This window comes from Pteronotus mesoamericanus, unplaced genomic scaffold (genome assembly GCF_021234165.1).
Source record: "Pteronotus mesoamericanus isolate MK-2021 breed Mesoamerican mustached bat unplaced genomic scaffold, CSHL_Meso_final contig_25, whole genome shotgun sequence".
Classification (NCBI taxonomy): domain Eukaryota; kingdom Metazoa; phylum Chordata; class Mammalia; order Chiroptera; family Mormoopidae; genus Pteronotus; species Pteronotus mesoamericanus.
The window spans coordinates 17161589-17176218 of record NW_026555105.1 but is presented as its reverse complement, the minus strand read 5'-3'; the positions used below and the strand labels follow the sequence as shown (position 1 = coordinate 17176218).

The window sequence follows — 14630 nt, the reverse complement described above, 5'->3', positions numbered from 1 at the left end:
TCTGGGGGGTTGAGGGTCTAAAAAAAGGGAACCAACAGAGAAAGAAGCCCAGGACAGAGGTCTGTGAGTGAGGCAGGCAGGAGGAGTAGGACTTGAGGCCAGGTAGGGAACAGGTGGAAGAAACTGCTCAGGTCCACAGGAAGCTAAGTTTGTAACAGAGTCAGCACCTTGAGGAATTAAGCTGGTATGTAGGTGCCTCAGGACAAGAATGCATGACCGTGAAAACATTGTTCCTCCATGTTTGTAGGAAATCTCTTTTGGTGCCTTGCTGCTTTGCAGAAGGGGCATTCCACAGACATTAGATCTCCTCCTGAATTTAACTCTTTCCCGTAGTATATGTGTTTGCACCAGCCACATCAACCATGTTGAAAAAAAGAGAGGCTGTGTAGCAGAATAAGGGGAAGGAAATACTGATTAGAGGGTATTTTTTTTAAAAAGTAAGCAAGTCAGTTGAATGGATGTGCAATGAATTATATCTATTGCTATTAATAATAACAAATGAGAGCATGGAAGTAACTTATCTTGATCGAGCTCCAGTATTCTGATATGCTGTCTATCCATTAATAACAGAGGCCTGGCTGCCTTATTGATTTCATTAAAAGCCAAGGGAGGGATAGGAGGAAATAAACAGATCCACTCCCAAGGGCTCTTAGTCAGTTTGGGATGCCATAACCTTAGACTGGGGGACTTATACAACAGACATTTATTTCTTGAAGTTTTGGAGACTGGAAAGTCCAAGATCAGTGTGCAGGTCAATTTGGTTTCTGGTGAGGGCTTCTTCTTGTCCCCTAGACAGTCAAAATCTCACTGCATCCTCACAAGGTGAAGAGAGAAAGCTCCGGTCTCTTCCTCTTAGAAGGACGCTGATCCCACCAGGGAGGACTCACCCTCATAACCTCTTCTAAACTTAATTACCTCCCAAAGGCCTCATCACATTGGGGGTTATGGCTTCAACATGTAAATTTTGGGGGAACACGTTTAGTCTATTACAGCCTATTACAATATGAAGTTGAATCTCAGCCAGTGTGGCTTTTTCCCCAGGGCAGGGGCTCCCAGGGGGCTGGACAAAGGTGCAGTACCAAGTTGCATGGAGCACTTATGCCTCATTTATTTATTCATTTATTCAATAAGTACTTATTGAGTACTTCATGCCAGCACTGTGCCATGCTCTCACCTTGCCCTCACAGAGCCCAGTCTTATGGACTCCAGGAAGCCTTTCCTGTGCTCCTCAGCTCTGGTCCTGTCAAAGCCAGGTGCTGAGCACCAACTGCTTTCTTTTTGGACAAACTGCAGAGATAAAGGTAGGAGAACTAATATAGAGTAGGAGTTCTCAAAGAGTAATCACATGGGAACTTGTTGGAGATGGAAATTCTTGAGACCTACCATAGATGAGCTAAATCAGAAACTTTTATGGTAGGGCACAGTAATCTATGCATAAATTAGCCCTCCAAGTGATGTTGATGGGTGCTGAACTTTAGGAACCACTAGTGGAATGACTGAGTGTGTTGGCTCTGGTTTCAGATTATCCATATTGCAATGTCAACTCTACTATACTAAAGCAGTGTGACTTTGAGGAAGTCGATTAATTTTTCTGTGCTTCAATTTTCTCATTTATATAATTAGTGTAATTACCATTGCTTTAAACTATCATGAGTATTAACTCATATAAAGAATTTAGCACATAATTTCATCTGCAATGTATCCTGTGGATCTATTCCAGCATATGCTGAATGGTGTATGTTCAGGATATTCATTGATACATTGTTTGTAATAGAAATGAAACACCTTAAATATCTATCTATAGAGGACTGGTTTAATAAGCCATGGTCTTGACATAAAAAGAATGAGGCAGCTCTTTATATACTCATATGAAAAAGTCTCCAGAATTTTCAAGTTAAAAAAACAAGGTGCAGAACAGCGTGTCCAGTATGCTCCCATTTGTGTAAAGAAAAAGAATCTTTATATATGCATAGGTTATCTCTGAAAGGATAATCAGGAAGCTGGTAACAGTGGGAGAAGAAATAGGTAGCTGGAGATAGGGGAAGGAGGGAAGCTTATTTTTACCATACATATATCTTTTTATGACTTAAAATTTGCAGTATGTAGATGTATTTTCCATTCACAAAAATGAAGTCTTAAAAAGCAGGGAAGTACTTAGCATAGTCCCTAGTGGCAGCAGTGGCAGAAATGCAGCTCAGATGTATTTGGGGTGTGGCCATAGCCTCTTCATTCTATAGGGTTCCTGTTGCCCCATCAGAGGATCCTTGTGTTTTAGTTTAGGGATGTAAAGGAGCTTCAAGATACTCTAGTATAACCCTTTTATTTTAAAGATGAAGAAACCAAGCCCCAGAGATAGGCCATAACCAGCCTGAGTTTGTCCAAAGGTTTGGGGCTCAATCTAGGGCCTCTTCCATAACACCCTAAGACTAAGCTTTCACTCCACCACTATGCTGCTTAGAAACTGTAATGATGCCTCAATCTGGCTATTAAGACTTCCAACCAAACTGCCTAGCCTTATTTTCTACCTTCTCCTATGTGAATTCTCTACCTTAGCCAGAAATTGCTCTTTATTGACACCAAATGCTCCGGCTTTCCAGATGCCACAGCTTGTCAGTGCTATGCTCTCTGCCCAAAGTGCCTTTTTTTCTTTCCTGTCCATTTGTGGAGATTCTACCTAAACATAGGAGGGAGAGCACACTTAAATCATGCTTCCTCCAGGAAGCCTTCCCTGATTACTCAAGCTCACAGAGCACTCTTCTTCCTCTGAACTAATTAAAAATGTTCTTGTAAAACTTTTGCTTTGAAGAGGGGAAGAGGATGGCTCTCTGCTCCTTGAGCAATGGGAAGTAGACTAGGATAGAGCCAGTTTCTTAACCCAACTCTCCGTTTCTGAAGAAAGTTGGGCAAATGACCTTGGCCCTCCTTATTTTCTCAGGGAACCCCTGGGTGAGGATGCCACTGAGCTTGCCTGGAGCCAGGAGCCTGTCTGCAAAACTGCTTGACCTGTTCCTCCCCTGATGTTTACTTGGCCTGGAGGCCCTGTGTGATGAAACCTGGCCCTGTTGCTGAGCACCTTGGGAGGCCTCCCTCCAGGGTCCCTCTGTGCGCAGACAGTGGCCCTTTGTGGAGCGGAGGAGCAGGACTGAAAGTGGAGCTGCTGGAAACCCCTCCCGCCCCGCTGCCCCCAGCCGCCTTCACCAGCAGCCACGGGCCATCCTGCGCCTGGGTGGCCTCTGTTTTAAGTCCATGGCTGAAGGCAGAAGGCTGGCGGCTGGCAGAGTGAGGGAAAGCCTCCAAGCAGCCAACTAGGCTTAGCGGGTGAGGAGGGGTCCTGCCAAGAGGGCCTGCTGAAACAACATCTCTAAACTCAATAGAGGCTGCCTCTAATGGAGCTCTCTGGAAAGGGGACTGGTCCCCCTACAGGCCAGAAGGACACTTCCATCATCCCACCACCACCAAATATGCCTGTAGGATTTAGGGCTCCACCTTCTGATGGGGTTGGTCCCTTTTGCCTCTATTTCACTGGATCCTACACTCACTTGGGGTGGGGCATGGGGGTACCAGGAGCCCTTAGATATAATCCCAAGTGTGGTAGGGTAGGAGTCAGGGGAGGGACTAGTGACTAAGAGAAGGAAGGAAGACAGGCAGGCAGGCAGGCATGGTGGTATAGGGGAAAGGACACTTGCTGGTCTGGGGATCAAAGGCCTAGGACTCCAGTTTCTGCTGAGCCGCCGACTTGCTGGGCGACATTAGCTAGTTGTGTCCCTTTTCTGTGCCTCCGTTTCCCTAGCTGTGTCTCGCTTCTCCAGGTGCAAAATTATGCAGGCAGAGTAGATGAGTGTGAAGGATTTTTGCATTTCTGATTTTTCATAATTCTGCAATCACAGGGAGGAAAGGGAAGAGCTGGGGTGGGTTGGAGGTATAACTGACACAAAGCTCTGTTGATTCGCCAGCCTCTAGGCAGTCGCTAGGCAGCCTCTTCTCTGCCTCCAGGATCCCCTCCCACCTCGTCTCTGCCCCTTTCCTTTCTGCCCTACTTTGAGGGCTTCTTGTGATGAGATCTAGAAGCTGTTACATTTGGGTTGTCTTATTACATATTTTGCCCCCAGTGAGAGGGGACCATGTACAGAGCAGGAAGGGGGTCGGAAAATAAAAGGAAAATCAGGAGGTGGGTGGGAGGGAGAGAACTGTAGAAATAGCTCAGGGAGAGCTAAGGGAAGGAGAAGGGAAGTGAGAGAGGGTAAAAGAGGGGGAGTTGAACAGAGAGGAGGAAAAAGGGAGGGTAAAATGAGATGGGGAAAGAGGAAGGTATGAATGAGAGAAAAACAGGAAAGGAGACTGTGAGGAAAGGCCACAGCCTGGGCAGATGCACACAGATGAGGACATCTCAGGATATTCCAGGACAGCAGACAGTTCAGTTTGGCTGGAGGTAAAAGTATGTTTAGGACAGACAAAATTAGAACCTGATTGTGGAAGTTCTTGAATGCCAGGCTAACAACTTTGGACTCTACATCTACTATTTTCTGCTGCTCAAATCCCCTGTGATAAGCAGGGTGAGGCCCAGAAGAGCATTTTCAGCCATTCATCCATGCAGCAACGGACTGTGTCTTACCCAATTCTGTATCACCAGAGCATAACACAATGTCTACACATAAGAGGTAGTCAGGAAATGCCTATTAAAATCAAGTACCTGCTAAAAAGCGGAGCACTTGGAGGAGCAGGAGCTGAGATAATTGCACAGAGAAGATAAGAATAACTGTAGTACAGGCTAGAAAGCCCCAGACACCCTCAGAGAAATCCAGATGAGAGTTATGGGAGACCAGAGGAAAGGAAGACAGCCTTCCCTGCTACCTAGGGCAGGAAAGTCCTGGAGAAGATTGTAATGGCGCCATCTTAGGTCACATACTCAATCTTAAATTAATCCATGTGGCCAGAAAGATAGATCCCATTGGATGGTACAGGGTTCTGTGTATTACTGAAGCGTAAAGTTCTTGAAAGAAAGAGGGGGTGGGGAGGTGTTATGACCAGAGAAGAGAAATTAGAGCCAGGTGTGGCTGTCACAGTCCACTATAGGAGGAAAAGGTGAGGCATGTATGGGGAGCAGTGAGTAGGATAAGGATCTTTACGAGATTGGTAGGACTTGAAAATAGAAACAGAGATGTACTACAGAGGACTCAAATACCAAGCCCAGGACTTTGGACTTACCTATTTGAGCTAGAGAGGGCCCTTGTTGGAGATGTGCTTCAGGAGAATTAAATCAGGACACCTAGGTATAGAATGGACTGGAGGCTAGAAGACAAGACACTGATGGGAAATTATTCCTCATGTTGTCTGGTAAAACCCATTCATAATATTATTTACCCACATTGGTGTGCTTTACGTAGTAACTTGGTTTGTTTTTTGTTTTGCCCATTTTAGGTCAGAGAAGAACAGATACAGTCAGATATAGCCCCTCTGCTAAAAGGGGCTGCCTTTCCTCCTCCCAGGGCTGCAGCCACTTCTTCCCAGGGCAGGTGAACACTTATAAAGAGTTCAATATTTGAAGCTCCTTAGGCAGTTTCTAACCAAACTCCTGGATAGAGGCAGTATTGACAGACCCCTGATATAACAAAAGGGGAAGCAGCTCCAAGGGATTTTAAGATGTGCCTTCAGGCTCCTGCTTTTGAGCAGGGGTGGCCAGGCCTGTAGCTGAGTCAGCCCTCTCCTTGTCCCAAATATCTCCACAAAGGAAGACCCATAGACTGGCTTAGTGGGGAGCATAAGACTTTGGAGTCAGCCATCCCTGGCCTCAGTTCGCAGCTGTGCTACCTCCTAGCTCTGGGACTTCGGGTAAGTTATGTAAGTGAGCTGTGCCCTTATTTCTTTGTCTGAAAATAAGGGTCATAAGACAAACCACATAGAGTTATTGTGAAAGCTGAATAAACTAATGCTAAAAAGCACTTGACACAGCGCCACACAAGCCGCAGGCACTGGGCAAATGTGAATTACTATTTATTTTTTTAATAACAGACTTATGTACTGTTAGAGCTGGAGGGGTCTTAGAAATTACTGGTCCAATCTTCTCATTCTACAGTGATGAGAAGACTCTCAGTATCTAATTCCATGTCTCTCCTGTTGTATGTACTATCTGCTGATTCTGTGGTCCCTCCTCTGCTCTTAGCTACACAAATCCTATACAAATTCTAAACCCATCCATAAAAGGATTATTTCGACTCTTCCATTTCCACCCCCAAAATATTGGTTTATCATTTGCTCTTTGCTTTGCCAAAGGTGTGATCAATTAATGTACCATACCAAAGGTGACCAGAAATATGTGGGAGGATTATAGGGGACTCCTAAACAAATCCAGCAGTCCTGGAATATCTGAAAGAAATTGGTCATCATTATTCTTAGATAAGTGAAGAAATAAATACAATTATGCATATTTCTTTTTACTCTACTTAGTTCTTTTTAGTAATACAAATTGTTATTTTTATTGGGGCAAAATATACATAACATAAACTTTACTATTTTAACCATTTTTAGGTGTACAGTAAGTCCGTTCACAATGTTGTATAACCATCACCACTATTTCCATTATCATCATTCCACTATACAATAATTACCTCCCTCCCAACTCCTGGTAACCTTTTCTACTTTTTGTCTCTATTAATTTACCTATTTAGAGATCTCATGTAAGTGGAATCATACAATATTATCCTTTTGTATTTGACTTTTTCACTTAGTATAATGTTTTCAGTATTCATCATATTGTGGCATGTATCAGAATTTCATTCCTTCTTATGGCCAAATAATATGTCAATGTATGGATACACTACATGTTGTTTAACCATTATCTATTGATATACGCTTGGGTTGTTTTCACCTTTTGCCTGTTGTGACTAATGCTGCTAAGAACATTAGAATACAAGTAAATACCAGTATTTTATCCAATCTATAATGCCACCCACCCCAAGATCTCTGTTAATTTATATGGTGAAGGTTTTGCAGATGTGATTAAGGACCTTGAGACGGAGAGATTATCCTGGGTCATGAGTATGGGCCCTAAGTATAATCCTTATATGAGGGAGATAGGGAGATTTGACTCTCTCAGAAGAAGAGAAGGCAATGTGACCATGGGAGTCAGAGCTTGGAGTGATGTAGTCCCAAGAGACAAGGGACGGGCTCTTCCCTGCAGCCTCTGGTGGAGCACAGCCCACTGATTCCGATTTAGGATTTCAGGCCTGCAGGAATGTGAGAGAATAAATGTACATTGCTTTAAGACACCAAGTTTGTGGTAATTTGTTGCAACAGCCACAGATCTCTCTAAAACATATCCCAATTTACAGTTCCACTATCACGGTATGAGAGAGTCCAGTTTTCTACACTTTCACCAGTACTTGGTATTTATTGTAAGACATTTTCTTTGCCAAGTGGAATTGGTCTTTCACCGCACTTTTAATTCGTGTTTCTCTGATTACGAGTGAGGTGGAGCCATTTTCACATGTTTGTTGGCCATTCATTTCTTTGTGAATTTCTTGTTCATAGTCTTTGTCCATTTTTCTTATGTAGATTCTTATGAATTCTTTATGTATTTTGGATTCTTACACTTGTTAGCCGAAAGCCTTGATGAGATTTCCCCCAGTGAGTGGCTTTTCCTTTCCCTTTCTTTATGGCATCTTTCGATGTACAGAAGTTCTGCATTTAATGTAATTGACTGTATCAGTTCTTTTTGTTCATTTATTTGTGTGATGGTAGTTAATTTTATGCATTGATTTGGTTTTTCTTTTGTTTTTTTCAGGATTCAAAAAGCTTTGTTTTCTTGTCAAAGCTCAAAGTACAGGGATAAAACCATAGTGACCAATTTTATATGGATTTACAAGTTGCCTCAATGATCATGCATCAATTTGACTGGGCCATGGAGTGCTCAGGTGTTTGGTTAAACATTATTCTAGGTGTGTCTGTGAGAATGTTTCTGGATGAGATTAACATTTGAATTGGTAAACTAAGTAAAGCAAATGGCCCACCCCAATATGAGAGAACAGCATTTAATCCTTTGAAGGCCTGAATGAAACAAAAAGGCGGAGTTAGGGAAGAGAATTTGCTCCCTGCTTGACTTCCTGTCTTCAGACTCAGACTTGGACTAGAACTCACACCGTCCGCTCTCTCAAGTCTGCAGCTTGCGGACTGCATATCTCGGGACTTCTTAGCCTCCATAACCACATGACCAAATTCCTTATAATAAATCTACTTATTTATATAGATACCCTATTGGTTCTGTTTCTCTGGAGAACCTAGACTAATACAACTTCTGATTTTGTGTTCTGTTTAAGGAATTCTTCCCCACCCTGAGGTCCTAAGATGATCTTTTTTGGTTATTTCTAAAGATTTTAAAGTTTTGCTTTTTGAATTTAGGTCTTTAATCCAGCTGAAGGCTTTTTTGTGTGTGCTATGAGGTAGGAATCTAATTTTACCTTTTTCCAAATGAATAGCCAATTGTTCAGAATCATTTTTAAAGTAATTTATCTGTATTAGATTCCTAGGGCTGTCATAACAAATTACCGCAAACCAGGTGGGTTAAAACAACAGAAATTTATTCTCTCACAGTTCAGGAGGCCAGAAGTTCAAAACCAAGGTGTTGGCAGAATTGGTTCCTTCCGGATACTCTGGGGGAGAAAACATCTCACGCCCCTCCCTTAGCTTTTGGTTGTTGCCCAATCCTTGGAGTTTCTTGACTTACAGACACATCACTCTACTCTCTGCCTCCATCTTCACATCATCTTCTTTGTGTCTCTGTGTGTCTTTTCTTTTTCTTATAAGGATGCCAGTCATTGAATGTAGGGCCCACTCTTAATTCAGGATGAGTTAATCTTGAGATCCTTGACTATATATGCAAAGACCCTATGTCCAAATAAGGGCATAATCTGAGGTTCTAGGTAGACATGAAGTTTTGGGAGGACACTATTCAACCCACTACACCATCTTTTGCTTCTCTTTTTGCAAATGTCATTTCTGTCATCTATCAAGTTTTCATATAAGTATATGTGTGGGCAGAATGATCATTTTATAATGCAAATCCCTGATGAAATGGTTATACATTTTTCATGAGGTAGTCATCTTTAATCCTTCCAACAGTTCTGTGAGGTAGGTGCTACTATAATCGCTAAGTTATGCTAAATTATGATATGATAACAAACAACCTCTGATTCTCAGTGGCTTACAACAACACAGTTTCCTCCCTCATGTTACACATCAATGCCTGTGTGACAGTTGTGGGTTGGCTGCAACTCTATTCTGCATCTTTTCAACTGCAGGATCCAGGCTGAAGTCACAGCTCCTGTCCAGGACATGCCATTCCAGTGGCAGAGATAAAATAATAGGATTCTAGACTGAAACATTCAATAGTACCTCAAGTTTCTGCTTAGACCTGGTATATATCTCTCTGGCCCAAATTTCATTGGCCCAAGAAAGTCATGTGGCTAAGCCTGACACTGGGCTGGGGAAGCGAACTCCTTCCTCTGGAGAGTACTGAAGTCACATGGCAACTGGCTAGAATGTACACTCTTGGTGGGAAAGAGTCGGGGGAGCAAATAATGGGGAATAATAATATCTCTACTACAGGGGTTAAGGGACTTGCCCAAGGTCAAACAGCTGAGAAGGGACAGAGCCAGGATTCAAACTCAGTCTTTTTCCAAAGCCATAGTGTACTCCATGGCTCCCTATTGCCTGCTAAGTGGAGTCCAAATATATTTAAGCTTTAGGACTTCTGCATGTACATTTCTGCAGCTTGGCATGCCCGCCTCTCTATTGCCCCTTCGTGCTCAACTTACTCTTGAAGACTGCACTCTGATCTCAACTCCTTAATGAGTGTTTCTCCTTGAAAGTACTCACCGTGTACTTCCATCACTCTTTATAAGTATATATCCCTTTGTACTCACTGTTTTATTCCCTCTGAAGCGTGAGGATGCACTCTTACATGCCATGTGTCCCCTCTGCCCCAAAGGCCTTGCATAGTGTTCCCTAAATGTTTGCAGAATTTGGTAGGGGAGCATGACATGCAGTTGAGCTGTGCTCCTTGGCATAAGAACACTTGGCCTGCTTTTCCACCCTCTAAACTAAGCTTAGCACCTGTGTTCCGGTTACTGGCAGGTCAGCTCCCTGTGACTCACTCCGTAAGCTTTCAGCCCTGTCACCTCAAGGACTGGGATGCATGTGCTGGGGGAGGTGGGGGTGGGGATGGTTAGGAATGAACCTTTGCCTTTCAGAAATCCTTTCCTTATTCTGTTCCAGGAAAAGGACAAGTAAAAGTCCTTCTCTTAAGTGGGCTGGGCATCAGACTAGGAGGCCTGGGGAGATGCTGGAAGGTGCCGGGGCAGGAGGAAAGCACTGCTGGGGCACAGGAGAGCACAGAGAACAACGGTCTGAACTGCACATTGGGAAACTTGACTAACTTGTCCAAGTGATTCGCTTTAACGTCTCTGAGCTTTTGTTTCCCCAGCTATAAATTGGACACTGTACCAATCTTGTTCTCCTCCCTAAGTTGTTGGAAAAATCCATAGTCAAATGATGGAAGCCTTTGGGAATGCAACCTTGAAAGCACATAGACTTGTATTGGAATCCCCCTCATAAGTTTTGTCACTGTGGGAAAATTGTACATCTCCACGAGCTACAGTGTCCTAGCCTGGAAAATGGGGGTTATAGTTATAGCTACCTCCCAGGGTGGGAAAATTATGTAACTAAAATGCTTAACATATAGTGCTCAATAATATTGGGTGTTTTCATATGAGATGGTGATACTTGTTATTTAAGGAAAGGACAGGGCAACACCAGGAGTCATTTGTGAACATTAAAAGGAGGGGGGAAGGAGTCTAATTTTCCTAGAACTGGCTGCTTTCCTTAGCCAAGTATGGGGTGTGGTTCAAAGGAATGAGGAAACAGTTCATGAGGTGACAGCACATAGAACACTGTTTGTCCTCACAGAACATGGGGGAGGGGTAGAGTGGCTAGCTGACCCTTCCAGAAGATCAGAGGTCCTTGGCCCCTACTCCCAGCCCTACAGATTCATTGACTCCTTTTTGTGCCTTCCTACCAATCTAGCTGGCAAGTCCTAGGGAGGTGGCCTTGATAGTAATAATAATAAAAGTAATGAGGCCAATGTTATTGTTGCTTTGAAGCTCACCGCTTTAAAGTCAGTCTAGTACATTATCCCAGTTATCCTTCATAATCTCTCTCCCATAAATAGAATCCAGAGTTAGAAGAGACTTGGAGACTATTGTGTATTTCACGGATGGGGAAACTGGAATCCAAAGAATAAAAGGGATTTATTTGAGACCATATAACGAGTTAATGGCAGAAACAGGGCTAGAACCTGTGGCTCCTGACTCCCAACCTGGTAGCAGTGCTCCAGTTGACACATTCTAGTCCTTGGTTTTTCATTCCCACAGACCCTCAGCCTATTCTGTTATTTGCTGGACCACTGCAGTAGTTCCTACGCGGTCCACCCTGCCTCTGCTCCCTGTACATCAATTTGTTCTCTACATAGGGCCAGATAATTGTCTGGCAGCATGGCCTTGATTTTGTGTTTTCCTTCCTAACAGAACTTGCCCTTTCTTCTTCTTCTTTTTTTAACTCCTTACCTGAGGGTATAGTTTTTTTGTATTGATTTTAAAGAGAGCAGAATGGGGTGGGGTGGGGTGGGGGGGAGAGAAAGAGAAAGATGTGAGAAACATTGATCTGTTGCCTCCCCTATGCTTCCTGACTGGGGATCAAACTTGCAACTTAGGTATGTGCTCTAACCAGGGATTGAACCCATAACCTTGTGGTGCACAGGATGATGTTCCCACCAACTGAACCATCCACCAGGGCAGAAACTTGCCCATTTTTCATCTTGAAAGGTCATCTGGTTCCTGATTTAGCTTCCCAATAAAGACCATCTTTCTTTAAATACATCCATTGGCAGGGAGCTCATTGCTCCCAAGTTGGCCCATTTCATTCTTGGACAGCTTTGACTGTTAGAGAGTCCTTTATTGTAAGCTGACATTGTCCTCCTGGATGTCTACCTACTGGAGCCGAGTGGAATTTTTTCACATCTATTTGTTAGCAAATTCGTAGTCATCATTTAATAAGGACCTGATCCTGGGTGGTTGAGGTGCTGAGGAAAACAGAGGGTGAGTTAGGGGGTTTGCAGAATGTTTTGTTTTATTAGACCTAAATGATAAGAAACAATCACATCTTCTTCTGTATGACAGCCCTTCAGATGTTTGGAGACACACATTATATCCCCCTTGTGCTTTCCCTTCTCCAAGCTGTTTAAATCATTCACCATACAACATAGCATCCCAGTCCCCAGCATTCTGGTCTTGGTCTCCTTCTCTGGACTTGCCCCAGTGTGGCAGTGTCCCCTTCAGAATGTGGAGTCCAGAGCTGAAGCCTGTGGTCCAGCTGTGACCGGCCCAGAGAAGCACAAAACCTCCAATGAGGTTAACCACAGAGGTCTAACTCCTGGTTTCTGTTGATACAGCATATCATGTTCACTTTTTTCCCTCTTCCTTCCTTTTTTCCTTTCCTCTTTCCCTCCCTCCCTCCCTTCCTTCTTTTTCTTCTTCTTCTTCTTCTTTTTTGAGGCACATTGCTTTGTTGAGCTTGAGGTCAACTCAAACTTTTAAGTCATTTTCCCTGAAACTGTTCTTAATCTAATGTCTTCCTATCCTTTATTTTGGGCACTTGATCATTTAGAACTACGCTGTCCAATATGGCAGCCACAAGCTCCATGTGGCAATTTACATTTAAAGTTTTTTAAATGAAAAGCATTTAAAATTTTAGTTTTTCAGTTATACTAGCCACATTTCAATGCTCAACAGCCACAGGTGGCTAGTGGCTACTACATCAGACAATGCAGATTCAGGACAGTTTCTAGCATCACAGAAAGTTCTACAGGACTGCTCTGGTTCAGACCAAAGAGCAGGAGTTTACATTTATCCTGTGTAGCACTTCATCTTGTCAGTTCCAGCTCAGCCCCAAAGCTGCTGAGATCTTTTGGAAAAGAATTTTGGTGTCTGGAGAGTTTGCTGTCCATCCCAACTTCATGACAGTTGTTGATTTTATTACTGTTTCATGCCTTCCTCTGCTTCACCTAAAACCACTGATAAAACTGCCCAGCAGAGAAGAGAGGGCTGCAACCAGGGCCCTGCACGTGGCACTCCAGCCTCATGTGGCAGTCATGCTGTAGTTTAACCGAGTAGGCTGCATATCTGGCCCTGTGTGCTGAACATGGGTCATACACAAGGAGACAGATGATGGTGAGCAGAGTGCTGCTGTGGTGGGTGTTCTAGTCATTTAAACCGGAGCCTCGAATTCAGAGCTGCTTCTGCCTGGCCTCCTGTAGTTAAAAGCCCAGGCTTGGGAATCGGCTTCCTGGATTTGGACCTTGGCTCTGCAACTTTCCAAGCTATGTAACGTCTTTGTGTTTTAGTTTCCTGATGTATAAAGTGGGGATAAGACTAGCCTCTTTCCCACAGTGTTATTGTGGGATTAAATGAGTCAGTGCAAGTAAAGCTCTTACAACAGTGCCTGGAATATAATTATAATTCCCCCAGCCCTTAAGCCATGCTCAGTCCTGCTTTGGGGCCTCAGCTCCCTCCATTCTGCCCTCTCCTAGTTTGTAGAAGTCCCTCCTTGATTTCTTTTGTTCTCAGCTGCTCACTCGGCACTTAGTACCTATACTGGAAGGAGGAGTGCAGTATACTTCAGTAATTGTTGGACTTTATATTGGCTCTGCGCTGCCTGGTGGAGAGACCTAAGACAAAGCTTCTCATCTGGAAAGTGGGGATAATCACAGCTGCTATATAGGGCCAAGGTCAGGACTAAGCGAGACAAAGTAGTTGAGAGTTCCTGCACTTAAGTAGGCCTTTTCTTACCTCCTGACTTCCATTAAAACCCAGAAAAGTGCATGCATGACACTTACTCTCTGCTCCCCCGCCCCATGTTTTATTTAGTGCCCAACAAAGGACGCCAGGCTCATCAATGCCCCTGTTTCAGGCGGGCCCTGCGCGTCCCAGGAGCCCTGGGGCAGGAATTCTCTCGGTTTCTTCATCTGTGGAATGGGGACGACTAATCCGTGCCCCACCTTCTCCCGCTGCTCTTTCGGGCTTGCTGAACTTGGGTTAGTTCCTCCCTTCCTGAAAGAGCGCCTACAAGGGCTGTGGTGGTTATTTAGAAAAGCTCTTTACTTTGGGTGTGCCAGCGCCTGTGGAGGGTGGTCCAGAGCCAGGGGCCAGCGCTTCGAGTGTCCCCATAGAGTATAGAGGTATTGCCACCTGAGAGGGGGCTGGAATGCGTGGCGCGATCTTCCGAGAGCTCCCGCCATGGAAACAATGGGAGGGCGGTGGGGAAGCTGGTGGGCGTCGGCCAGGTCCGGGCTGGAGGTGTTGGAGGCCTGCGAGCTCGGCGCCTGGCTGCGGGGTTAGCCCGGGGCACCGGGCCCAGAGCCGAGGCGTCCCAGCCAGGGAAAACCGAGGTCGGCGCTGGCGGAGACCCTGGAGGAGGCGGGGGCGGGGCTGGGCCCGAGCCCACCGGCTGGGATCGAGAGGGCGACGAGGCCCAGGTTGGGGTCTCCACTTCCTTGCCCCACCACTGGCCCCCGGCCTCTGAGC

General features: G+C 44.6%; 1 protein-coding gene across 14 annotated transcripts in view; it reads left to right on the top strand.

The window, feature by feature from the left end:
- The first annotated feature begins 14158 nt into the window (after positions 1–14158).
- EPB41L1 (erythrocyte membrane protein band 4.1 like 1) overlaps positions 14159–14630 on the top strand; it is a 116123-nt gene continuing 115651 nt past the window's right edge. For all 14 annotated transcript variants that reach the window (XM_054573814.1, XM_054573803.1, XM_054573818.1 and 11 more), the window contains exon 1: positions 14159–14284. The gene's annotated coding sequence lies outside the window, so the exon portion shown is untranslated. The remainder of the gene's footprint in view (positions 14285–14630) is intronic.